This window comes from Balearica regulorum, chromosome W, assembly GCF_011004875.1.
Source record: "Balearica regulorum gibbericeps isolate bBalReg1 chromosome W, bBalReg1.pri, whole genome shotgun sequence".
Classification (NCBI taxonomy): domain Eukaryota; kingdom Metazoa; phylum Chordata; class Aves; order Gruiformes; family Gruidae; genus Balearica; species Balearica regulorum.
In genome coordinates this window covers 20,921,756-20,949,492 of record NC_046219.1, presented here as the reverse complement: position 1 = coordinate 20,949,492, position 27,737 = coordinate 20,921,756, and the positions used below count along the sequence as shown (strand labels likewise).

Genomic DNA, 27,737 nt, shown 5'->3' with positions numbered 1-27,737 from the left:
TGTATGGTACAGTAGGTCTATGTGCTGGGTATTGCATAACCCTCCAGGAGGTGGGCAGCGCGCGGAAGGGGGGCGGGGCTGACATTTACGTAATCGCCCCTGACGAGCTGGGGCAGCGTGGAAAAGGGTGCTCTTTCCAACCTTCTGTGGGAGCAGTGGGGCGTGTACGGTGGGCTTCCGCTGGGCCAGGTCCACGAAAGACTCCGTGCTCCGTGGGGGCCGCAGCGGGCTGGTGCGCGGCTGCGTGCGTATGTGTGTGTGTGTGTGCGTGCGTGCGTGCGTGGGTGGAGAGGGCCTCTGCCCTTATTCCGAGAAAGATTTATGCAGAGGTTTGAGTGCTGTCGGTTTTATTGTCGGGGAAAATTAATTGAGCTGTAGCTCTCACAGCCTTACCGTTTACTTGGTATATAATGTAATTATATTGTATCTGACCGGAGTGTAAAAATAAAAACCTCTGAACTGGCAGAAGCATTATGATTTCAAAATAATTGCACAAGACTGAAAAACTGTGTTTCTAAGGCACATATCTGCCATCTAGCCATGGCATATGGGTAATCCTCCAATTAATTATACTTAATCTTTGACTCGCAAACAAAAAAAGATAAAAGAAAGAGAAAAAAAGAAAAGAAGAGCTTCCTGAAGATAAACTGGCTCGGTGTTGGGTGTGTTCCCTGCTGTTACGCCACTTGACATTTTGTGCTATTAGCTACAAAGCTTATACTGTATGCATCAGAGAGTACAGCCAGTGTTTTCTTTTTCTGATTTTCAAGGATGAAGGGTTTTACTATATTTCTTCCACTGACTTCATTGGTACTCTCATCCCAGTGCTGAAATGCTCAAAAGTAAGGAAATATTTTGGAGGACCCATTTACATTGCTTCTAATCCCACTCGCTGTAACAAGGTAATTCCTTGATAGGGACTGACTGCCTGCCTGGAGTTTAACATCTCCCAAATCCTCAAACCATGCTTCTCTTTGCAGAGTATTACAAAAAAAGAAGATTAAACAGAATAGTCTGGTGTTGGTTTGACCCTTGTTTAACCTCCATTTTAGAAAATTACACATGGCCAGCAAGAAATCCATCTCTCTCAGAATGTGTTTGAATGTATACACATTTGATTTTGTGATATGTTTTCCTCATTTTTTTCTTCACAGGTTTATCACTCCCTTTTTTTCTTCTTCCACAAATAAAATACCTGAAGACAACAGAAAAACATTCTTTATTAAATTCTAGTTCCAGAACAGAAATTGTTCCTGATTTCACAGAATCATAGAATCATAGAATGGTTTGGGTTGGAAGAGACCTTAAAAATCATCTAGTTCCAACCCCCCTGCCATGGGCAGGGACACCCTCCACTAGACCACGTTGCCCAAAGCCCCATACAACCTGGCCTTAAACACTTCCAGGGATGGGGCCTCCACAACCTCTCTGGGCAACCTGTTCCAGTGCCTCACCACCCTCATACAGAAGAATTTCTTCCTAATATCTAATCTAAATCGACCCTCCTTCAGCTTGAAGCCATTCCACCTTGTCCTGTCACTACATGCCCTTGTAAGAAGTCCCTCTCCAGCTTTCAGTTTCATCCTGTAAAACACTTTTACCAAAATAGCACAGTCCTCACTAAGATAGCCCTGCTATATTACTCTGTGATCCTGTATTTATATGTTGATGGAGATAGCCCTCTGGAGCAAAGTATATGGGCTGACAGGAAACTCATGCAGTTCAACAATGTATTGGATTTGTGTGGCAAGGTTTTGGTAGCAGGGGGGCTACAGGGGTGGCTTCTGCGAGAAGCTGCTAGAAGCTTCCCCTGTGTCTGATAGAGCCAATGCCAGCCGGCTCCCAAGACGGACGCGCCGCTGGCCAAGGCTGAGCCAATCAGCGACAGTGGTAGCACCTCTGTGATAACATATTTAAGAAGGGAAAAAAACAACTTAGAGGGAGCTTTTGCAGCCGGAGAGAGGAGTGAGAAGATGTGAGAAACTCTGCAGACACCAAGGTCAGCGAAGAAGGAGGGGGAGGAGGTGCTCCAGGCGCCAGAGCAGAGATCCCTCTGCAGCCCGTGGTGAAGACCATGGTGAGGCAGGCTGTCCCCCTGCAGCAGCCCATGGAGGAAGGATGACGGGGTGCAGAGATTCCACATGCAGCTTGTGGAGGACCCCATGCCGGAGCAGGGGGAGGCACCTGAAGGAGGCTGTGACCCCGTGGGAAGCCCGCGCTGGAGCAAGCTCCTGGCAGGACCTGTGGACCCGTGGAGAGAGGAGCCCATGCCGGAGCAGGTTTGCTGGCAGGACTTGTGACCCCGTGGGGGACCCACGCTGGAGCAGTCTGCTCCTGAAGGTCTGAACCCCATGGGAGAGACCCACGCTGGAGCAGTTCATGAAAGACTGTAGCCTGTGGGAAGTACTCACGTTGGAGAAGTTCGTGAAGGACTGTGTCCCGTGAGAGGGACCCCATGCTGGAGCAGGGGAAGAGTGTGAGGAGTCCTCCCCCTGAGGAGGAAGGAGCGGCAGAGACAACGTGTGATGAACTGACTGCAAACCCCATTCCCCGTCCCCCTGTGCTGCTCAGGGAAGTAGGTAGAAACCGGGAGTAAAGTTGAGCCTGGGAAGAAGGGAGGGCTGGGGGGAGGTGTTTTAAGATTTGGGTTTATTCCTCATTGCTCTACTCTGTTCTGCTTGATAATAAATTAGATGGATTTTTCTTCTCTAAGTTGAGTCTGTTTTGCCCGTGATGATAATTGGTGAGTGATCTCTCCCTGTCCTTATCTCGACCTACAAGCCTTTCGTTATACCTTTTCTCCCCCGTCTAGTTAAGGAGGGGGAGTGACGGAGTGACAGAGTGACTCTGGTGGGCACCTGGCCTATAGCCAGGAGAAGTACAAAGTTCTGGGGAGGAACAATGCCATGCAGCAGTATATGCTAGAGGCTACCCAGCTGGAAAGCAGCTTGGCAGAAAAGGACCTGGGGGTCCTGGTGGGCACCAAGTTGAACATGAGCCAGCAACGTGCCCTTGCAGCAAAGGCGGCTACTGGTATCCTGGGCTGCATTAGACAAAGTATTGCCAGCTGGCTGAGGGAGGTGATCCTTCTCCTCTACTCAGCACTGGTGAGGCCACACCTGGAGTGCTGTGTCCAGTTCTGGGCTCCTCAGTACAAGAGAGACATGGACATACTAGAAAGAGTCCAGCACAGGGCCACAAAGATGGTTAATGGACTAGAGCATCTCTCCTGTAATGAGAGGCTTAGAAAGTTGTGACTGCTTAGTCTAGAGAAGAGAAGGCTCAAGGAGGATCTTATCAATGTATATAAATACCTGAAGGAAGAGTGTAAAGACGATGGAGCCAGGCTCTTTTCAGTGGTGTCTGGTGACAGAATGTGAGGCAATGGACACAAACTGAAATGCAGGAGGTTGTTTTGTCTGAGCATCAGGAAACACTTTTTTTACTGTGAGGGTGACAGAGTACTGGAATAGGTTGCCAAGAAAAGTTGTGGCATCTCCCTCCTTGGAGATATTCAGAAGCTCTCTGGCCATGATCCCAGGCAACCTGCTCTAGGTGGCCCTGCTTGAGCAAGGGGGTTGGATCAGGTGACCTCCAGAGGTCCCCTCCAACTTCAACCATTCTGTGTTTCTGTATGATTCTGTGATTCCTTCCTAACAGAAGGCAAATTCAGAAACCAGATGAATTCATTGAATACTTTTCAGTTTATCTGTCCCTGATCTTTTATCATACTTATTTATACCTTCCCTCCACAATAAATCTATGAATCCATTTATATTTATGTCCTCAAGTTATTTATTGTGCAAGTCTAATAATCTTTACTCACATTGATTTTTCCCCTCTCCACTCCTTCTAATATGTAGAATATAGAGCCTTGACAATGGTAACAGACTACAGAGCCCACCATTACTAGAAAGGGGATTCATCAGCAGCCCAAGTCAGAGATGAACTGTTGCCTCCCTTTGGGGGCTGCATGATCAATTTGTTTGCCATAGTTCTGCTTGTCAGTGGACATATGAAGACAATTGACATGCTATTGGAAATTTCATAAGTGAATGCTAGCAATGAGCTTGAAGATCTGTTTGCTCATTGTCGTGGTTTAGCCCCAGCCAGCATCTGAAGCACTATGCGGCAGCTCCCTCCCCCACCCCTCCCCCGGTGGGATGGGAAAGACAAAGGCAAAGCCTTGTGGGTTGGGATAAGGACAGTTTACTGGGACAGCAAAGGGAGAGGGAAATAACAACAACAGTACTTAGAATATACAAAACTGGTGATACACAATGCAGTTTCTCACCCAACGACTGTACAACTCAGACCACACGCTCAGACCCATCCTGAAGCTGGACCGTCCCCAAGCCGCACATCCTGGATCCGTGCCGCCCCTCCCCAACTAGCCGCCCTTTTATACTGAGCATGATGTCATATGGTATGGAATGACCCCTTTGGCTCGTTTGGGTCAACTGTCCTGGCTGTGTCTCATGGCAGCTTCTGGTGAAAATTAACTCTATCCTAGCCGAACCTAGGACATTATCCACCCCTTATTCCATACTATCTACATCATGCCCAGATCCTACACTTCCCAATTAATCACCACCATTTTCCCTGTGTTTGATATATATATACACACATACACACAGAGATATCATTCCCTTAGTCTATAGGCCATCCCTATATGGTGTTCATTTAGCCTGTGACTTGGGGCTCCATCTGTCATGACAGTCTCTCAGGGAAGGAGCAATGGTATGTGCTGCTGGATTGTTGCACGCTGCATCTGGAACTCATGGCTGTGTGTCTGGCGTGGCCCATGCAGTCTGTGGGTTGAAGATGTTGATTTTCAAGGAAGTTGCTGGGTGCCGGGTGCTGAGGCTAGTTCTAGTTCCATCATCACGGCATTCAGCCTTCATTAATTTGGGTGATTCTTACCGTAATACCATTGATACAGCATATAGCAACTGTAGTAGTGATGACATACAATGGCAGGGTTACTTAGCAATTAACATCATACAATTTAAATCATTGGCTGTTCTCAACCAAAATCAGATCCCCTTGAGGTACACATTTAACTTCCCCATCCTTTCTCATCACCCACCAAGTGCACCCTGGTCCCTGAGCAAAAGCAGTCCCGCAGATGGGTTTGCTTTTGTCTGAAGCAGGGTGTCCTGGTTCTGGCAAGGATAGAGTTAATTTCACAAGGAGCCAGGACAGGTGAGCCAAGCTGGCCAAGGGCTATTCCATACCATGTGACATCATGCTCACCATAAAAGGGGGCTAGTCGGGCAGGGGCGGGTTCGGCGTGTCGGGGACGGGCTGAGCTCCGGTCCGGTCCGTCCCTAGGTCGTGGGATCGGTAAATCGTTCTCTGTTATCACCCATTGTTACTATCTGTTATCAGCACTGTTTCTGATTGTTTCCCTCTCCCTTGCTGTCCCAGTAAACTGCCCTTATCCCAACCCTCGAGGCTTTGCCGTTGTTTTTCCGTTCTCCTCCCCATCCCGCCGGGGGAGGGGTGAGAGAGCAGCGTGCGGCACTTAGCTACCGGCTGGGGCTAAACCACGTCACAGGGATAACCCAGACTGTCTTCCCTAACGTATTCTTCATGTGCACTCCAGGAACTTTATCCCCTTCTACAATACGTGGAAGTTTTGATTGTGCAGGACCAGCTTGACTGGCAGATCCCCTAGAATTAACTAACCAGGTGGCCTTTGCTAAATGTGCGTCCCAGTGTTTGAGGGTCCCACCACCCATTGCCCTCAGGGTAGTCTTTAGGAGTCCATTGTATTGTTCAATTTTCCCAGGGTCTGGTGCGTGGTAGGGGATGTGATAGACCCACTGAATGCCATGCTCTTTGGCCCAGGTGTCTATGAGGTTGTTTTGGAAATGAGTCCCGTTGTCTGACTCTGTTCTCTCTGGGGGTGCCATGTCGCTACAGGACTTGCTTTTCAAGACCCAGAATAGTGTTCCGGGCAGTGGCATGGGGCACGGGATATGTTTCCAGCCATCCGTTGGTTGCTTCCACCATTGTAAGAACATAACGCTTGCCTTGGCGGCTTTGGGGGAGCGTGATGTAGTTGATTTGCCATGCTTCCCCATATTTATATTTCAGCCATCGGCCTCCATACCACAGAGGCTTTACCCGCTTGGCTTGCTTGATTGCGGCGCATGTTTCACATTGATGGATGACCTGTGAGATGGCGTCCATGCTCAAGTCCACCCCTGGATCATGGGCCCATCTATATGTTGCATCTCTTCCTTGATGACCTGAGGTGTCATGGGCCCACCAGGAGCTATAAATAATTCACCCTTACGCTGCCAGTCCAAATCCACCTGAGCCACTTCAATCTTGGCAGCCTGATCCACCTGCTGGTTGTTCTGATGTTCCTCAGTGGCCTGACTGTTGGGTATCTGGGCATCTACATGATGTACCTTTACAACCAGCTTCTCTAGCCGGGCAGCAATATCTTGCCACAATGGGGCAGCGCAGATGGGTTTGCCTCTGCGTTGCCAGTTGCTCTGCTTCCACTGCTGTAACCACCCCCACAGGGCATTGGCCACCATCCATGACTCACTACAGAGGTACAGCGTTGGCCACTTTTCTCTTTCAGCAATATCTAAAGCCAGCTGGATGGCTTTCACCTCTGCAAACTGGCTCGATTCACCTTCTCCTTCAGCAGCTTCTGCGTGTAGGACTCCATACAGCAGCCTTCCACCTCCGAGGTTTTCCCAGAATGCGACAGGACCCATCAGTGAACAGGGCGTATGGCTTCTCATTTTCTGGCAGTTTATTATATGCAGGGGCTTCTTCAGCACGTGTCACCTCCAGAATTCCTGGGCGATTGGGGTTTCCTGTCCTAGCTCGCTGTGTGATCAGTGTGACCCACTTACTCCATGTAGCATCAGTTGCATGGTGTGTAGAGGGGACCCTCTCTTTGAACATCCAGCCCAGCACTGGCAGTCGGGGTGCCAGGAGGAGCTGTGCTTCAGTGCCAATCACCTCTGAAGCAGCTCGAACCCCTTCATAGGCTGCCAATATCTCCTTTTCCATTGGAGTGTAGCGAGCCTGTATCCCCGACTCCAAAACCCCAGGGGGTCGACCTCGAGTCTCCCCTGGTGCTTTCTGCCAGAGACTCCAGGTAGGGCCGTTCTCCCCGGTTGCAGTGCGGAGCAAATTTTTCACATCTGGTCCTGCCCGGACTGGCCCAAGAGCTACTGCATGAACTGTTTCTTGTTTAATTTGTTAAAAGGCTTGTCGTTGCTCAGGGCCCCATTTGAAATCGTTCTTCTTCTGCATTAGGTGATAGAGGGCACTTACAATGAGACTAATCTTGAATATGCATTCGCCAGAAACCCACAATTCCTATGAAAGCCTGTGTTTCCTTTTTGTTGGTCAGTGGAGACATGGCTGCTATTTTGTTGATAACATCCCTTGGGATCTGACGACGCCCATCTTGCCGTCTCATTCCTAAAAAATGGATCTCCTGTGCAGGTCCCTTGACCTTACTTTGTTTTATGGTGAAACCAGCTTTCAGCAGGATTTGGATTAATTTTTTCCCTTTCTCAGAGACTTCTTCTTCTGAGTTGCCCCATACGATGATGTCATTGACGTATTGCAGGTGCTCTGGGGCTTCACCCTTTTCCAGTGCAGTCTGGATCAGGCCATGGCAAATGGTGGGGCTGTGTTTCCACCCCTGGGGCAGTCGGTTCCAGGTGTACTGGACGCCCCTCCTAGGGAAGGCAAACTGCGGCCTGCACTCTGCTGCCAAAGGGATCGAGAAAAATGCATTAGCGATATCCATTGTGGCATACCACTTGGCTGCCTTTGACTCCAGTTCATATTGAAGTTCCAGCATGTCTGGCACGGCAGCACTCATGGGCGGTGTGACTTCATTCAGGCCACGATAATATACTGTCAACCCCCACTCTCCACTGGACTTCCACACTGGCCATAGGGGACTGTTAAAGGGTGAGCGGGTTCTGCTGATCACTCCCTGACCCTCCAGTTGACGAATGAGCTTATGGATGGGAACCCGGCAGTCTCTGTTCATGCAGTATTGCCGCCGGTGCACCGTTGTGGTAGCGATTGGCACCTGTTGTTCTTCGACCCTCTGCAACCCCACAACAGAAGGGTTGTCGCATGAAAGGGTACAAGTCTGATGTGTGGCTGAGGGAGGCCCTCCCGTTGAGTCACGAGGTTCAGAAAGGACCCCCTTGCTTTCTAAACTCCTCCTCAGAGAGGAGCCTAGGTGCGGCTAGGTCCAGTCTTAGTTCCAGACTTGGTCAACGGTTTATGTCTAAAGGGTTATGTGTGTAGCCACTTATCAGAGTCAACGTTTGCCTGTCAGAGCCCCACCAAGGACTTTCACTGAAACAGTTTCGCAAAGTTGAAAAGAAAAATAGGTAATTTACTGAGGCGACAGATATAAAAGTTCGGAATTGCCGTTGATAAATGCACTAACTGCAACAATTTTGAGCTCAAGTTAATAGTTCAGCGCTTTTGTTAATGATAGTTTTTCCCGGGGTAACATCCGACATAATCGGAGGCGCAAGTCTTACCAAAGAGGCGTCCCTGCTTGGGGAGGAGAGAGGTCCAGGCCCGTCGACCCGTCCGGATAGTTGGAGTTCTCGTCCTCAGAAAAGAGGATTCTAAACACCAGATTTATACTTTTGGCGAGGTGGGACTAAGTCAGGTATTGTGTGTCGATTGGCCCTTCACAAGGCTTGTTGTGCAGTTGATCGGGGCTGGGGGGGGAAGTGGCAGAGAACAAAGGCGTTCAGTACAGAGGAGCGGTGGTCTGTTTACTTTTACCGAAGTAACGTCAAGCTGTGAAGGCTCCCCCTCACCCCAGGCGTCACTTAGTTGATTGAGGAGCAGACCCGTCAGGTGCTGCATCTTGTTAAGATGAACAAATTGCTCATCTCCTGCCCCTGTTCGGGTCCAGTGCTTATCAGTGCAAGATAAGCAAGTTGCTCAATCCCTGCTCTTGCCCAAGCTGGACTCCCCCAGGGCCCCTTCTGCTGGGTCATAACGGCCCTGTATTCGGCATCAATAAGCCTGGATAAGTCCGGCATCCCACATCATCCACCCTGTGACTTTAGTCACAACTCGCCAAGAGGAACATCATATAATTTGGATTTAGGCGGGTTGAGGGATCCATCTCTCTCTCCTGTGTTTTCATTCTCATCATTTTCAATAGGGGATGGTATTAAAGGGACATATTCAGTATCACAGACTTGAAGCATCCTGACTTGTGCAGTTACAGCTCTAGTTATCATAGTTTTCACACATGACAATCCAATTCCAACAATAACAATCGTTATGATAAACATTAATGCATACTGGATTAGATTCTGGATCCACCCACTCATTTTTAATCCAAACCAACTGAAAACTTTTGAAATCCACCCAGTCCACTGCCCGTCTCCTGGATTCATTTTCTCACGGAGTTCGCGGGTCTGGTCTGCAATTTTTCTCATCTCATCCATCGCTTCATGCCAGGTAACAGACACATTTGGGATTGACACACAACAAGTTTCATCGGGATAGGTGTTATTTAGCCACCCACAAATGCCGTTCTCCTTCAGTAGTAGTATATCCAAGGCCAATCGATTTTGTAAGGTCATCTGTGAGGTTGCTTGTAGCTGGGTGTTGCTAGACTCGATGGCAGTTCATGTCCAATTAGCAAGAGTCTCTACTTGCCACGTTAGATTTTCTATAGAAAGTCGATTGTTAACTATTACTGTCCAGTGACCCCAGAATGCTTTCATGGCTAAATTTATCCTCATTCCCAGTGTATAACAACTTGGCCATGACGTGGGGGGTAATACGTTTCTCTTTGTTCTGTACCCTCTTACTTTCATCAATGATTGAGTGTAATTAAAAGCTATTGTAGGACATAAACTTGGAAGTCCTAAAGTGCATTCCAACCCATCCCAATAGGGTTGAATGTAATCCGATATCAGTCCATCAGAACATACCCATATGGTATCAGGTGGTGCAGGTAACATTAGAGTGGTACACGTACTGTTTTCTACTACACTACGTATGGAGTGTCCATTCCTATAATGTCTCGTAGGGATTCTACATTTACCAGAATTGTACACTGACCAGACGGTGATGTTTCCAGGAGTCACCTCCTTTTTACAGTCTGGTGCTGGCCCAGGGATTGGAGCACTATAATTATGGCACAGACATATACTTCTTAAAGCATGATAGAGGTCTGAGGCAAACCATACCCATAGATAATCATCAATATTGGAGCAATTTATTTTGTTGGTACAATTCCATAACCTGTCTGGTCCCAATGGCGGGGTATATTGGGGTCTCCTCACCCATTGTTCAAAATGTTTTTCTGTGGTCAGTGGTGGTCCATATGCAAGATAAATTATTAGATTGTGGGCCACAGTCAGATCCATACTTAGAGGGAAACTCAATACACCATTCAGCTTCTACTGGGACATTATATTGGAATGTAATAGGCAAACCCCAGAACGGCCGAGGAGGCTGATTAAGCCAAGGTACCTCAGTGCGACTGATATTTGCAGGTACATTGTTATTATCAGCTGCTCTGCGCGGGTTTATCCAAGGATTCCGTGGCCAATATTGCATAGTGCAATTGGTATCCCATATATTGCTAAGGTTAAGGCCCAAGGGGTATGTATAGTTTAAAGAAGTAGTATTTTCTACATTCATCCATGTTAAGTCTTGTATTAGAGTGTCATTTCTTTTCCACAGATCAGACAGTGCTCCACTTAGGTCAAGAGGAATCACCACAAAAGGGAGTCCCTCCGCAGGGGTTGTTGGCATCATTAAGCAAGTAGTACCCTGAGTCCACTCCATCATCCTAAAAAATCCTTGCATTAGCTTAAAAGCAGTGTTGTCCTGTAGCATCTCTAAGGTTCTTTTACTTCTTCGGTCATAGTCTCTATGGATCACACACACAATTACTATACCTAACACGTACATATATATATTAAACTTATCCTAAAACTACTTCCACATAATAGGCTCATAATCAAAACTTTGGTTGCCACTTAACAGTAAATAGTACAAACAGAACAACAGTAATGATGAACACAGTTAAGCCTGGAATATATTCCAAACCAACATTTTACTAAACACACAATTTATTTCAACTATGGCCCCAAACAATATCACAGTTTTGTTAGCCATGGCCATATTAAAACTTTGGTTTCCAGATAAGTATGAGAATTAGAAATAGGAATACGCAACCAATAAAAATCAGTAGCCCTTGGGGGCACTCTAGATTGGTGTAGGGGAGTCCGTGATCCCAGGTGCAATTTCCTGTCATTCGGAGTACCTGTGAACACAAAAGAAGTGCTCGGTCTTGATTTGACCGGCAGATATTAGGTTAGAAGGTGGGTACTATCCACCTAGTGCTGACCCAATGGAGTTTTCCAGAACTGTCTTTCGCTTCCCAAGCATAAAGATTCTTTGGAGTTGTTAGTACCATTGCCACTGGCCCAATGTGAGGCATTTTAACCAGCACAGGCTGGCCTGCATAAAAGCCCGTAGGGTATTCCCCAGGTTTTACATCTGCCTTTGGCACTAAAGTTGTGGCAGAAGCACAAAAAGCTTTCATCTTTGGGCAACCGTCTCCGCTCCATCTATTGTTTAATTGATAGATGGCACTGGACAGTCGTAGATGCCATCCAGATTCATGAGTTTTAGCAAATCGCTTGACCAAGCCATTTGTTCGCTCCACAATACCATTGGCTTGGGGGTAGTAAGGAGTATGGAATACCCACCGGATCCCTTCTTCCTTTGCCCAGTCTTGTACTACTGTAGCTGAAAAATGTGACCCGTTATCACTTTGAATCTCTTCAGGAAGGGGAAGTGTACTAAACCATTCCTTCAGGCTATGGACTGTGTTTTCACCAGTGGCAGCTGCGACAGCTGTAGCCATGGTAACTCCTGAAATGACTTCCACTCCCACCAGTATGTATTTTTTACCCCCTGAGGGTCATAGTGGGCCTATGTAGTCGATCTGCCAGGTGTGCCACAGTGTTTTCTTGTCCCGGATATGCAGGGGAGGTGCTTTACTTGGATGATCTTTGTTAAGTCGCAGGCGACATTGTGAACAGGCAGTTACTACTTGCTCACACAGCTTTACCGATATGGGCCATCCTCGGGCTATACCTTCTCAATACAAATCGGCTCGCCCAGTGTGGCCTCGTTTTATGTGCAACCATTCAAGCAAGCGTTCCCATTCATGCTCATTACTCACGACATCAATTTTCTGTAGTCGTGTGAGGCTATCGACTTGTTGATTGAACTGGGCAGCGATAGAAGCTGATCGATCATGTCCTTTCACCCATCCGATATGCAGCAGCCTTTGTTCTCCTATTTCTAGCAATTGTTTCCAGCTGTCAGTTTGCCAGACTGGGACTCTGTTTACCTGCCAGTCATTGACTGCCCAGTGGCCTACCCACTCTGTGGCTCCTTTAAAAACAGCACATGAGTCGGTATAGATATGGCTGGCACCATGTCGGGCGGCTAGTAGGACTGCCCTAAGCTCCCCTACTTGTGCACTTCCTTTACCTGTTTCGCTTAACTTTTCCCCCGTGGCCACTTCCAGTGCCACGGCCTTATAATTCCACTCATTGTTTTGCCTGTAAGATGATGCATCAGTGAACCATACCCCTTTAAGGTCACTGCCTTCCTTCAGAGGAGGTGCCTCCTGCATTGGAGATGGTTTACCTGGTGGAGTTTGGAATAACAATGTGCTGTCTATATCTTTCCGCAATTTAGATACTTTAATGCTGCCTTCCGTAATAGGCATGATGTCATTGATACTTTCCAGGTAGGCGTACCATTTACGGACTGTAGGCTTCTGGGCAATGCCTGCAGGTGGTGCCGTACCCTTCCGAACTATATCCAGAAGACGGAAAGGTCCCCGAATGATCACACTCTGTCCTTTTCTTATCTGTTCCACTTTTTTCACTGCTCGCACTAAGGATAGCAAGCCTTTTTCAAGGTCTGAATATCTCATTTCGGTGTCATTGAAAGAATGGGAGCTAAACTCTAGCGGTCTCTCTGGCCCTTCTGGTCCCTTTTGCCATAGGTTACAATGGGAACCATGTTCACTGAATCCCCACTCTACGTGGATAGGGTCAGTCGGGTGTAAGGGGCCTAGCTGTTGAAATAGCCGCAGTTCTCTTATTAACAATTCTAACGCGGTCTCGTGCTGTTTAGTCCATTCCCATGATTTACCTTTCCTGAGCAGATTGTATAAGGGATGGGCAATAATAGAAAAACCAGGGATATGGTTGTGCCAATAGTTTAAAGTTCCCAGAACTTGCTGTAACTCCTTTATGCTAGATGGATTCTGCCCATGCTCTATTTTTTCCAGGGTGTCGGGGGGAATAGAGGCGGGTCCTTTAATCCACCAAACTCCCAGGAACTTAACCTCCTGGGCAGGTCCCTGACACTTGGATGGGGGAATGTCTAGTCCCAAAGTCATCAATTTTTCTTGTATACCTTCCATGGTATGCCCGACTTCCTCTGAGTTTTCTCCTCCTATCAGTATGTCATCAATATATTGATATATCGTGATACCCTGTGGGCTGGAAATTTCTGATAAAACCTTCGCCAAAGCATTGTGAGCAATGGTGGGGGAGTGTTTATATCCCTGAGGCAGCCTATTAAAGGTGTACTGTACCCCTTTCCAGGTAAAAGCGAATTGGGCTTTATCATATTCCTGGAGTGGGATCATAAAGAACATATCTTTGACATCTAAAGTTGCCATCCATGGGTGCGATGCTCCCTGAATTTGGGTTACTAATTCTGCAATGTTTGGTACGGCTGCCGTTAAAGGTGCAGTATTGGCATTCAATCGCCTATAATCAATTGTAAGCCGCCACTGCCCATTTGGCTTTTTTACTGGCCAGACGGGAGAATTATAGGGGGAGTGTCTGCGAGTGATAATACCTCTTTTTTCTAAATCTGTTACCACCCCGTCAATGCCCGAATGTGCGGCTGCTGGCAGGGGGTACTGCTTTACATTAGTAATTCTCGATGGGGGTAGAGGTATAGACATCTCTAGCAAGTTTATAGCTTTAGGGTCATTCTCTTCAAGCCATGCTATTTCTCCATCACCTCGTCCGGCGAAACTCCAGACTGACCCATCGGGGAGTTTCCACACTCTGCCACACAACACATCAAATCCCAATATGTTGGTGTTTGCAGCACCGACCAGTACTTCAGTGCGGGTCAATTTCCTCTCGCCTGGGAGCCACAAGGCAATTTTTGCTGTGGGGCATTCCTTTACGATCCCATCAATCCCTGTAAATTTTACCTTACGGCGACCGAGTTTCACATTTAGGCATTCTTCCTGTTCTCCTGATGATCCCGGTTCATCATCATCCCTCACTAAGCGAACTAATTTCGTTGTGTATTTTTTCTTTTGTATAGGGGCGACTGATACCAGTATGGATTGGTTTTTTAGTTCACCTGCAGTGCCTGTCACGAGGGTTTGAGTAGCCACAGTGTCTTTCGCCGGGGTTTGAATAGCCACTAGTGCCTGCTGTGGGGTTTGGGCTAGCCACCGTGCCTCTCGTGGGGGTTGGGCTAGCTGCCATGCCGGTTGGTCTGTTTTCCCTCTCTTCCCCCTGATGGCGCTGCCTACTAATGAGCAGTGCTTGGTAGATAGTGGCCAGGGCCCAGCACAGTGCACTAAGTTGTGCCTCCTTGGAACAGCCACGGCATTTTCCTTTCAAATATTCTATCACTTCATCAGGGTCCTGGAGTTGTTCGGGAATGAAGCTCCAAAGCATCGGGGGTGAGAAGTTCTCTAGATACCCGCCCATATTCTCCCACATGCCATGCCAGCCCTGACTATTCAGCCTCGGGGAAGATCTCTGGGTGATATTCTTAAAACACTGTTTTGTAACCCTGAACAAGATTTGAAACACATCCAGGAGACATAATAATAGGAACATGATGGCTTGAACATCCCAAGGATACTCAAAATTCTCAAAAGCTGCTGTGACTAGCCTGAACAGAAAAGGGGAGGTGAAAGAGTGGGAGAAAGTACCCCACCCCACCCCACCCCCCGTCTTTCCCATAGATTGCGTGCGATTATTAATCAATTCAAAAAGATGTCATCCAAGGTACGGGCATAACAGCAAAGCCCCATACAAATACCACCTTAAGCTCATGACCATGGATGTTATCATATCCTAAGTTGATATCGCACAGTACAGCAAAATGAGAATCCGTGCCCCTCTCCCAGAGATGATAAACAGCATCGCAAGGAGTGCATACAGCAAGTAAGGGTTTAGATACCACAGCCATGTGATCAAACAAAACACCATTGTGACTAGTGGCTGCTTAATTTGTTGTTATCTCAACCCTTTGAGTCCCACGCTGGGTGCAAAAAAAGGACTGTCGTGGTTTAGCCCCAGCTGGCAGCTGAGCACCACGCGACCACTCGCTGACCCACCCCTCTCCTGGTGGGATGGGGAGGAGAATGGGAAAGACAAAGAAGGCAAAGCCTCACGGGTTGGGATAAGGACAGTTTACTGGGACAGCAAAGGGAGAGGGAAACAATCAACAACAGTACTGATAACAGAATATACAAAACTGGTGATACACAATGCAGTTTCTCACCCAACAACAGTACAACTCAGACCACATGCTCAGACCTGTCCTGAAGCCACACCGCCCCTCCCCGACTAGCCCCCCTTTTATACTGAGCATGATGTTACATGGTATGGAATACCCCCTTTGGCTAGTTTCGGTCACCTGTCCTGGCTGTGTCCCATCCCAGCTTCTGGTGAAAATTAACTCTATCCTAGCTGAACCCAGGACACTCATTAATACTGGTGGTCTATTTAAGTCGAGTCTTAGGCAACTTGTCCTGCACACATTATATCCCATACTATACATGTTGTATTTAATATAATGCAGTGAGAGTCCCCAGGACTGTCAAAAATTAAAGCAAACCTCAAAACCTGGCCTTCTATGATGGAGTTACAGTGTTGGTGGACAAGGGAAGGGCAACTGACATCGTCTACCTGGACTTGTGCAAGGCATTTGACACTGTCCCCGCATGACATCCTTGTCTCTAAATTGGAGAGACGTGGATTCAATGGATGGACCGCTCAGTGGATAAGGAATTGGCTGGATGGTCACACATCCACACGGAGCTGTTGGAGAGAGTCCAGAGGAGGGCCACGAAGCTGATCAGAGGGCTGGAGCACCTCTCCTATGAGGACAGGCTGAGAGAGTTGGGATTCTTCAGCCTGGAGAAAAGAAGGCTCGGGGGAGATCTAATTGCAGCTTACCAGTACCTGAAGGGGGCCTACAGGAAAGATGGAGAGGGACTGTTTATGAGGGAGTGTAGTGACAGGACAAGGGGTAATGGGTTTAAGCTGAAGGAGGGTCGATTTAGATTAGATGTTAGAAAGAAATTCTTCACTGTGAGGGTGGTGAGGCAGTGGAACAGGTTGCCCAGAGAGGTTGTGGAGGCCCCATCCCTGGAAGTGTTTAAGGCCGGGTTGGATGAGGCTTTGGGCAACCTGGTCTAGTGGAGGGTGTCCCTGCCCGTGGCAGGGGGTTTGGAACCAGATGATCTTTGAGGTCCCTTCCAACCCAAACCATTCTATGATTCTATGAAATTGCAAACAATTTTTTAAATTGAAAAGTACGGTCTGTTTTTACTATGGAAAATATTTTTGATGAATCCTGGGCATATACTTTTAGCAACTTAAAAACGCCTATAAAAAGCAGCCTAGGGAGCGCTGGCGACCAGGAGTGGGCAAATAGAGCGTGGCGCGGCAGTTTATGTGACAAACAGAGCGTGGTGTGTCAGCCAGAGCACGGCGCAGCAGTTTGTGCGGCAAACAGAGCGTGGCATGGCAAACAGAGCGTGGTGCGTCAACCAGAGCGTGGCGAGGCAGTTTGTGCAGCAGTTTGTGCAGACAGGTGTGCAGGAAGGGTGGGCATAGTCACCCTACCAGCTCAAGAGGTGAGTTCAATTGGTGGTCATCATCCTCTCAGAAAGAGCTTAGCTATGGTATCCACCCAGCAGAAAGCCCTGTCCTCTGCACTCATCAGAATGGATGTGGCAACCCAGACAGACCTCCCACTAAAACATCCAGCCATCCAGGTCTCAGGCTGCAGGGAGTGCCAAAGTCTGTCACCGGGAATGGATGGCAGTAGTGAGAATGGCTGTGTGAGATGTGACCAGGTGAATGATCTCCTCAGCCTGGTGGCAGAGCTACAAGAGGAAGTAGAACGGTTAAGGAGCATCAGGGAGGCTGAGAAAGAGATAGACTGGTGGAGCCATGCTCTGCCCTCTCTGAGACAGAAACAGTGACAGACACCAGACAAAACTCAAGATCAAAGGGACCCTGTATCCTCCTCCTGCTAGGATGAAGGCAGTGTCTTAAAGGAAAGGAATGAATGGAGGTAAGTCCATGCTTGGGGTGACCGGTGAACCTTCTCCTCCTTGCCCACCTCGCCCTCCCAGGTGCCTCTGTACAACAGGTATGAGGCTCTGGATGTGGAAGGCCAGTCAATGAATGGATAACAGTCCATCTACGCCAGAGGTGTTGCCAAGGTCAGAAAGGCCTACCCTCTGTATCACGACCACCTCCACGAGGAAGAAAAGGTGGGGTATAGTTGTAGGTGATTCCCTTTTGAGAGGAACAGAGGATCCAATATGCCGGACAGATCCTCCTCTTAGGAAAGTCTGCTGACTCCCTGGGGCCTGGGTTAAGGACATCGCTAGGAAACTTTTTAGCTTGGTACGGCCCTCAACTATTACCCATTGCTGCTCTTCCATGTGTGTGGCAACGAAGCCGCAATGCATAGTCCAAAAGTGATCAAAAGAGACTTCAGGGCCTTGGGATGGCTGGTGAGGGAATCTGGTACACAGGTTATTTTTTCCTCTCTCCTTCCAGTTGTGGGCAGCGACATTGGGAGGAATAGACGGACCCACTCTATTAATACATGGCTCTGTGGCTGGTGTCACTGCCACAATTTTGGGGTTTTTGACAGTGGGATGGCCTACACAGCACCAGGCTTGCTGGAGTCAGATGGGGTTCACCTTTCTCAAAGGGGCAAGAGGATCTTTGCCCAGGAGCTTGTGGGGCTCATTGACAGAGCTTTAAACTAGGCTTGAAGGGGGGAGGGGGATAATATCAGGCATGCCTGCGACAAGCTGTGGGATGACACACCAAGGTTAGAGGGACGAGGAGCTAGCGAGGGCCCTCAGCCTGTTGCTCGGAGATGTGCTGGATACACTGCAGTACACTTGGAGTCTTATGGAGATGAACCAGTGGCTCCTGAGGTAATAGGAGCCAACAGGGAAACACTGGTTAAATACCTCAAAGGAATTCCAGCCAGCAAGTCAGCTTCATCAGGGGCCCAACTTAAATGCCTCTATGCAAACTCACATAGCATGGGGAATAAACAAGAGGAGTTGGAGATGTGTGCACGCCTGCAGGGCTGTGATCTTATTGGCGTCACAGAGATGTGGTGGGATGGCTCCTATGACTGGAGTGCTGGGATGGAAAGATACAGGCTCTTTAGGAAGGACAGGCAAGGGAGACGAGGAGAGAGCGTCACCCTCTATGTCAATGACCAGCTGGAGTGCATGGAGCTCCACCTGGGGATGGATGAGGAGCCCATCGAGAGCTTCTGGGTCAGGATTAAAGGGAGGGCAGGGACAGGGGACACCGTAGTGGGGGTCTGCTACAGGCCACCCGACCAGGAAGACCAAGCGGGCTTCAACAACTCCGATATCTGTTGGAGGGACAACACAGCAGGGCACAAGCAATCCAGGAAGGTCCTGGAATGCAGTGATGATAACTTCCTTCTCCAAGTGACAGAGGACCCAACGAGGAGAGGTGCCATGCTGGACCTTGAATGTGAAGCTCAAGGGCAGCCTTGGCTGAAGTGACCATGAAATGGTGGAGTTCAAGATCCTCAGGGCAGCGAGTAGGGCGCACAGCAAGCTCACTGCCCTGGACTTCAGGAGAGCAGACTTTGGCCTCTTCAGGGATCTGCTTGGTAGAATACCATGGGACAAAGTCCTGGAAGGAAGAGAGGCCCCAGGGAGCTGGCTAGTATTCAAGGATCACCTCCTCCAAGTTCAGGAGCAATGCATCCTACCAAAGAAAAAGTCAGGCAAAAAGGCCAGGAGGCCTGCATGGATGAACAAGGAGCTCCTGGACAAAGTCAAAACAAAAAAAGGAAGCCTACAGAGGGTGGAAGCAAGGGCAGGTAGCCTGGGAGGAGTACAGAGAAGCAGTCCAAGCAGTCAAGGATGAGTTTAGGAAAGCTAAAGCCCTCATAGAATTAAATCTGGCCAGGGACCTCAAGGGCAACAAGAAAAGCTTCTATAGGTACATCAGTGATAAAAGGAAGATGAGGGAAAATGTGGGCCCTCTTCGAAAGGAAACGGGAGACCTGGTTACCCGGGATATGGAGAAGGCTGAGGTACTCAACGAATTTTTTGCCTCAGTCTTCACTGGCAAGTGCTCTAGCCACACTGCCCAGGGCACAGAAGGCAAAGGCAGGGACTGGGAGAATGCAGAACCGCCCACTGCAAGAGAAGATTAGGTTCGAGAATATCTAAGGAACCTGAAGGTGCACAAGTCCATGGGACCTGATGAGAGGCATCTGCGGGTCCTGAGGGAACTGGCAGATGAAGTTGCTAAGCCACTCGCCATCATATTTGAGAAGTCCTGGCAGTCTGGCGAAGTTCCCGCTGACTGGAAAAGGGGGAAACATAACCCCCATTTTTAAGAAGGGAAAAAAGGAAGACCCAGGGAACTATAGACCGGTCAGTCTCACCTCCGTGCCTGGCAAGATCATGGAGCAGATCCTCCTGGAAACTATGCTCAGGCACATGGAAAATAAGGAGGTGATTGGTGACAGCCAACATGGCTTCACTAAGGACAAATCGTGCCTGACAAATTTGGTGGCATTCTATGATGGGGTTACAGCGTCGGTGGATAAGGGAAGAGCAGCTGACGTCATCTGCCTGGACTTGTGCAAAGCATTTGACACTGTCCCAGACAACACCCTTGTGTCTAAATAGGAGAGACATGGATTCGATGGATGGACCACTCGGTGAATAAGGAATTGGCTGGATGGTTGCCCTCAAAGAGTTATGGTCAACGGCTCCATGTCCAAGTGGAGACCAGTGATGAGTGGCGTTCCTCAGGGGTCGCTATTGGGACCAGCGCTGTTTAACATCTTTGTCAGCGACATGGACAGTGGGATCGAGTGCACCCTCAGCAAGTTTGCCGATGACACCAAGCTGTGTGGTGGGGTCGACGCGCTGGAGGGAAGGGATGCCATCCAGAGGGACCTTGACAGGCTGGAGAGGTGGTCCCGTGCGAACCGCATGAAGTTCAACAAGGCCAAGTGCAAGGTCCTGCATGTGGGTCAGCGCAATCCCAAGCACAGCTACAGGCTGGGTGGGGAACGGATTGAGACTAACCCTGAGGAGAAGTACTTGAGGGTGTTGCTGGACGAGAAGCTCAACATGAGCCGGCAGTGTGCGCTTGCAGCCCAGAAAGCCAATCATATCCTGGGCTGCAACAAAGGAATTGTGACCAGCAGGTCGAGGGAGGTGATTCATCAGTGACCTGGACGAGGGGACAGAGTGTACCCTCAGCAAGTTTGGTGATGATACTAAACTGGGAGGAGTGGCTGATACACCAGAAGGCTGCGCTGCCATTCAGCGAGACCTGGACAGACTAGAGAATTGGGCGGAGAGGAACCATATGAAATTTAGCAAGAGTAAGTGTAGGGTCCTGCACCTAGGGAGGAATAACCCCAAGCACCAGTACAGGCTAGGGGTTGACCTGCTGGGAAGCAGCACTGCAGAGAAGGACCTGGGAGCCCTGCTGGACAAGAAGTTATCCATGAGCCAGCCATGTGCCCTCATGGCCAAGAAGGCCAATGGTATCCTGGGGTGCATTAAGAAGAGCGTGGCCAGCAGGTCGAGGGAGGTTATCCTCCCCCTCTAGTCTGCCCTGGTGAGGCCACATCTGGAATATTGTGTCCAGTTCTGGGCTCCCCAGTTCAAGAAAGACAGGGAACTACTGGAGAGAGTCCAGCGGAGGGCTACAAGGATGATGAGGGGACTGGAGCATCTCTCATACGAGGAAAGGCTGGGAGAGCTGGGTCTGTTAAACCTGGAGAAGGGAAGACTGAGAGGGGATCTCACCAACGCTTATCAATATCTAAAGGGCGGATGTCCAGAGGATGGGACCAGACTCTTCTCTATGGTGCCCAGCGACAGGACAAGGGGCAATGGGCACAAACTGGATCATAGGAAGTTCCATCTGAATATGAGGAAAAACTTCTTCACTTTGAGGGTGACGGAGCCCTGGAACAGGTTGCCCAGAGAGGCTGTGGCAGCCACGTTCCTAGAAGTGTTCAAAGCCAGGTTGGTTTGCAACCTTTAGGTGACCTTGTCTAGTGGAGGGTGTCTGTCCTGGTTCTAGCAAGGATAGAGTTAATTTCACAAGGAGCCAGGACAGGTGAGCCAAGCTGGCCAAGGGCTATTCCATATCATGTGACATCATGCTCACCATAAAAGGGGGCTAGTCGGGCAGGGGCGGGTTCGGCGTGTCGGCTGGCTCCGGGACGGGTCGAGCGTCCAGTCGTAGGTCGTGGGATCGGTAAATCGTTCTCTGTTATCACCCATTGTTACTATCTGTTATCAGCACTGTTTCTGATTGTTTCCCTCTCCCTTGCTGTCCCAGTAAACTGCCCTTATCCCAACCCTCGAGGCTTTGCCTTTGTTTTTCCGTTCTCCTCCCCATCCCGCCGGGGGAGGGGTGAGCGAGCGGCGCGTGGCACTTAGCTACCGGCTGGGGCTAAACCATGTCAGTCCTTTTTGGCGCCCAACGTGGGGCTCAAGGGGTTGTGATAACGACAAGTCTGACCCAAGTGTGTTAAAACAAAGTTGTTATAAGCATTTCTAATGTTATTGAAACAGTCGCTGGTCATAATGATGTTCTGTTTGGTCACATGGCTCTGGTTTGTAAACCCGTGTTTACTCTATGTAATCCCTGGGGTGCTGTTTATCCCCTCTGGGAGAGGGGTTTGTGTTCTCATCTCGTTGTATTGTGTGATAATGACTTATGATAAGATATCATTGACAGTCATGGGTCTGAGCTGGTATGTGTATGTAGCATTTCGGTCAGGCCTGTACCTCGGTCAATATCTTTCAGAATTGATTAATAATTGGACCCAATCTATGGGGAAGACAGGGGGGGATACCTTCTCCCACTCTTTCCCCTCCCCTTTTCCCTTTTGGTTGGTTACAACAATTTTTGAGAATTTTGAATACCCTTGGAATATTCAGGCCAGTATATTCCTGTTGCTAGGTCTCCTGCATGCTTTCCAAGTCCTGTTCAGGGTTAGCAAAAATTTTTTCAAGAGTACCACCCAGGGATCTTCCCCAAGGCTGAATGGTCAGGGCTGGCATGGCATGTGGGAGAGTATGGGTGGATATCTAGAGACCCTTTCACCCCCAATGGTTTGGAGCATCACTCCTGAACAATTGCAAGACCCTGATAAAATGGTAGAATATTTGAAAGGAAAATGCTGTGGGGATTCTAAGGAGACACAACTTACTGCGCTGTGCTGGGCCCTGGCCACAATCTATCAAACACTGCTTGATAGCACCATCCAGAGGGAGAGAGCAGACCCACAGGCACTGCAGATGCCCAGGCCCCCGCAACAGGCACTGCAGCTGCCCAAACCCCCGCAACAGGCACTGTAGTCGAGCCAAAAGATCAACCCACACCAGTATCAGTTGCCCCTATACACAAAAAGAAATACACAAGGAATTCGGTTCGCTTAGTGAAAGATGATGATGAACCGGGGCCATCACGAGAACAAGAAGAAGAGCCAGAACCAGAAGTGATCACTCGATCCCTGTCCCTGAGTGAGCTGCGAGATATGCGGAAAGATTTCAGCCGCCTTCCAGGGGAGCACATCATTACCTGGCTGCTCTGATGCTGGGATAACAGGGCCAGTAGCCTGGAACTGGAGGGCAGGGAGGCCAAGCAGCTAGGATCCTTGTCTAGGGAAAGGGGGCATTGACAAAGCAATTGGGAAGAAGGCACAGGCCCTTAGCCTCTGGAGGCGACTCCTGTCAAGTGTGAGGGAAAGGTATCCTTTCTGCGAAGATGTCGTATGTCGGCCAGGCAAGTGGACCACCATGGAGAGAGGTATCCAGTACCTGAGGGAATTAGCTGTGCGGGAAATGGTTTCTTATGATCCGGACAATGCACAGTTGCCCACAGACCCCGATGAAGTCCAGTGTACCCGACCCATGTGGCGAAAATTTGTGCGAAGTGCACCATCATCGTACGCCAACTCACTGGCAGTAATTGACTGGAAGAGTGAAGAGGCACTCACGGTGGACAAAGTGGCTGGCTGACTCAGTATGAAGAGAGCCTTTCTTCCTCCCTCGTCTCGGCTGTGGAGAAACTGTCCCAGGATGTCCGGCAACTCAAAGAGGATATATCTTACTCCCCACCTGTACAGACCCGCATTTCAGCTGTCAGGAGTAAGCGTTTTTCTGCTCCAGAGAGGGGATATAGAGCATACACACGACGAGGTATCCTGTGGTTTTATCTGCGTGACCATGGAGAAGACATGAGGAAATGGGATGGGAAGCCCACCTCAACCCTGCGGGCACGCGTACATGAGCTACAAGGCAAGACAGCTGTACAAAGGGACTCCTCCAGAAAGAATGCTGGCCAGTTTCCACCGGGCAGCCCCCCAGACCAAGTGAAAGGCCAGATCGCACTTCTGATCCTCTTGAAGGGACTTCTAAGTCCTTTCTGCAAGAGGTGAGTAGTGACTATGACGAGCAGGATTAGAGGGGCCCTGCCTCCAGCCAGGTGGAGGAAAGGGACATCAGGGTTTATTGGACTGTGTGGATCCGATGGCCTGGCACATCGAACCCACAAGAGTACAAGGCCCTAGTGGACACTGGTGCACAGTGTACCCTAATGCCATCGAACTATGAAGGGGTGGAACCGATATCTATTTCTGGTGTGACGGGGGGATCCCAACAGTTGACTCTGTTGGAGGCTGAAGTAAGTCTAACTGGGAATGAGTGGCAAAAGCACCCCATTGTGACTGGGCCAGAGGCTCCATGCATTCTGGGCATAGACTACCTCCGGAAAGGGTATTTCAAAGACCCAAAAGGTTACAGGTGGGCTTTTGGAATAGCTGCCTTAGAAGCGGAGGAAATTGAACCATTGTCTAGTTTGCCTGGTCTCTCGGAGGACCCTTCTGTTGTAGGGTTGCTGAGGGTTGAAGAGCAACAGGTGCCGATTGCTACTACAACTGTGCACCGGCGGCAATACCGCACCAACAGAGACTCCCTGGTTCCCATCCACAAGCTAATTCATCAACTGGAGGGTCAGGGAGTGATCAGCAGAACCCGCTCACCCTTCAACAGTCCCATGTGGCCAGTGCAGAAGTCCAATGGAGAGTGGAGGCTGACGGTAGACTATTGTGGCCTGAATGAAGTCACACCGCCGATGAGTGCTGCTGTGCCGGATATGCTAGAACTTCAATATGAACTGGAGTCAAAGGCAGTCAAATGGAATGCCACAATTGATATAGCTAATGCATTTTTCTCGATCCCTTTGGCAGCAGAGTGCAGTCCACAGTTTGCCTTCACTTGGAGGGGCGTCCAGTACACCTGGAATCGACTGCCCCAGGGGTGGAAACACAGCCCCACCATCTGCCATGGACAGATCCAGACTGCACTGGAAAAGGGTGAAGCCCCAGAGCACCTGCAATACATTGATGACATCATTGTATGGGGCAACAGAGCAGAAGAAGTTGTTGAGAAAGGGAAGAAAATAATCCAAATCCTGCTGCAGGCTGGCTTCACCATAAAGCAAAGTAAGGTGAAGGGGCCTGCGCAGGAAATCCAGTTTTTAGGAATAAGGTGGCATGATGGGCGGCGTCAGATCCCTATGGATATTATCAACAAAATAGCAGCCATGTCCCCACCAACCAACAAAAAGGAGACACAGGCCTTCTTAGGCGTTGTGGGTTTCTGGCGAATGCACATTCCGAATTACAGTCTGATAGTAAGCCCTCTCTACCATGTAACCCGGAAGAAGAATGATTTCAAATGGGGCCCTGAGCAACGACAAGCCTTTGAACAAATTAAACAAGAAATAGTTCATGCCGTAGCTCTTGGGCCAGTCCGGGCAGGACCAGATGTAAAAAATGTTCTGTACACCGCAGCCGGGGAGAATGGCCCTACCTGGAGTCTCTGGCAGAAAGCACCAGGGGAGACTTGAGGTCGACCCCTGGGGTTTTGGAGTCGGGGATACAGAGGATCTGAGGCCCAATTACACTCCAACGGAAAAGGAGATATGGGCAGCCTAGGAAGGGGTTCGAGCTGCTTCAGAGGTGATTGGCACTGAAGCACAGCTCCTCTTGGCACCCCGACTCCCGGTGCTGGGTTGGATGTTCAAAGAGAGGGCCCCTTCTACACACCATGCAACCGATGCTACGTGGAGTAAGTGGGTTGCACTGATCACACAACGGACTCGAATAGGAAGCCCCAATCGCCCAGGAATTCTGGAAGTGATCACAGACTGGCCAGAAGGGAAAGATTTCGGAATGTCGCCAGAGGAGGAGGTGACACGTGCTGAAGAAGCCCCTGCATATAATAAACTACCAGAAGATGAGAAGCCATATGCCCTCTTCACTGATGAGTCCTGTCGCATCGTGGGAAAGCATCGAAGGTGGAAGGCCGCTGTATGGAGTCCTACAGGATGAGTTGCAGAAGCTGCTGAAGGAGAAGTTGAATCGAGCCAGTTTGCAGAGGTGAAAGCCATCCAGCTGGCTTTAGATATTGCTGAAAGAGAAAAGTGGCCAACGCTGTACCTCTATACTGGCTCATGGATGGTGGCCAATGCCCTGTGGGGGTGGTTACAGCAGTGGAAGCGGAGCAACTGGCAGCGCAGAGGCAAACCCATCTGGGCTGCCCCATTGTGGCAAGATATTGCTGCCCGGCTAGAGAAGCTGGTTGTAAAGGTACGTCATGTAGATGCCCACGTACCCAAGAGTCGGGCCACTGAGGAACATCAGAACAACCAGCAGGTAGATCAGGCTGCCAAGATTGAAGTGGCTCAGGTGGATTTGGACTGGCAGCGTAAGGGTGAATTATTTCTAGCTCATGGTGGGCCCATGACACCTCAGGTCATCAAGGAAGAGATGCGACATATATATGGGCCCGTGATCGAGGGGTGGACTTGAGCATGGACGCCATCTCACAGGTCATCCATCAATGTGAAACGTGCGCCGCAATCAAGCAAGCCAAGCGGGTAAAGCCTCTGTGGTATGGAGGCCGATGGATGAAATATAAATATGGGGAAGCATGGCAAATCGACTACATCACGCTCCCCCAAAGCCGCCAAGGCAAGCGTTATGTTCTTACAATGGTGGAAGCAACCACTGGATGGCTGGAAACATATCCCGTGCCCCATGCCACTGCCCCGAACACTATTCTGGGTCTTGAAAAGCAAGTCCTGTGGCGACATGGCACCCCAGAGAGAACAGTCAGACAACGGGACTCATTTTCGGAACAACCTCATAGGCACCTGGGCCAAAGAGCATGGCATTGAGTGGGTGTATCACATCCCCTACCATGCACCAGCCTCTGGGAAAATTGAAAGGTGCAATGGGCTGCTAAAAACTACCCTGAGAGCAATGGGTGGTGGGACCCTCAAACACTGGGATACACATTTAGCAAAGGCCACCTGGTTAGTTAACACGAGGGGATCTGCCAATCGAGCTGGCCCTGCCCAGTCAAAATTCCCACGCCCAATAGAAGGGGATAAAGTTCCTGTAGTGCACATGAAAAATATGTTGGGCAAAACAGTTTGGGTTATTCCTGTTTCAGGCAAAGGCAAGCCCATCTGCGGGATTGCTTTTGCTCAGGGACCAGGGTGCACTTGGTGGGTGATGAGAAAAGATGGGGAAGTCTGGTGTGTACCCCAAGGGGATTTGATTTTGGGTGAAAATAGCCCATAAATTAAATTGCACGATATTAATAGCGATATACTGTATCAACGGTATGACCAGAAGAATCACCCAAAACTAATGAAGGATGGACTTTGAAACTGAACAAAGTGCCACGAGGATGGAACTAGAACTGACTTCAACTGGTGCCCAGAAACTTTATGGAAAAATCACATCTTTGGCATCCAGACTGTGAGCATGGACCATACCAGATACACCGGCTGTGAAAACTCCGGATGCAGCGTGCAACCATCCAGCAGCACGCACCATTGCCCCTGCTCTGAGAGACTGTAATGGCAGATGGAACCCAAAACCATGGACTAAATGCACTCGACAGACATTTTAGAGCGATAGCCCATAGGGTAAGGCAATGAGATCTGTGAAATAATCTGGGCATGACATAGATGGTATGGAACAAGGGGTGGATAATGTCCTGGTTCTGGCAAGGATAGAGTTAATTTCACAAGGAGCCAGGACAGGTGAGCCAAGCTGGCCGGGGGCTATTCCATACCATGTGACATCATGCTCACCATAAAAGGGGGCTAGTCGGGCAGGGGCGGGTTCGGTGTGTCGGCGTGGCTCCGGGACGGGTCGAGTGTCCGGTCGGATCGGTAAATCGTTCTCTGTTATCACCCATTGTTACTATCTGTTATCAGCACTGTTTCTGATTGTTTCCCTCTCCCTTG

General features: G+C 49.3%; 1 long non-coding RNA gene across 2 annotated transcripts in view; it reads left to right on the top strand.

Moving 5' to 3' along the window:
• LOC142599221 (uncharacterized) overlaps nt 1–27,737 on the top strand; it is a 706,610-nt gene that overhangs the window by 191,497 nt on the left and 487,376 nt on the right. The window lies entirely within an intron of this gene.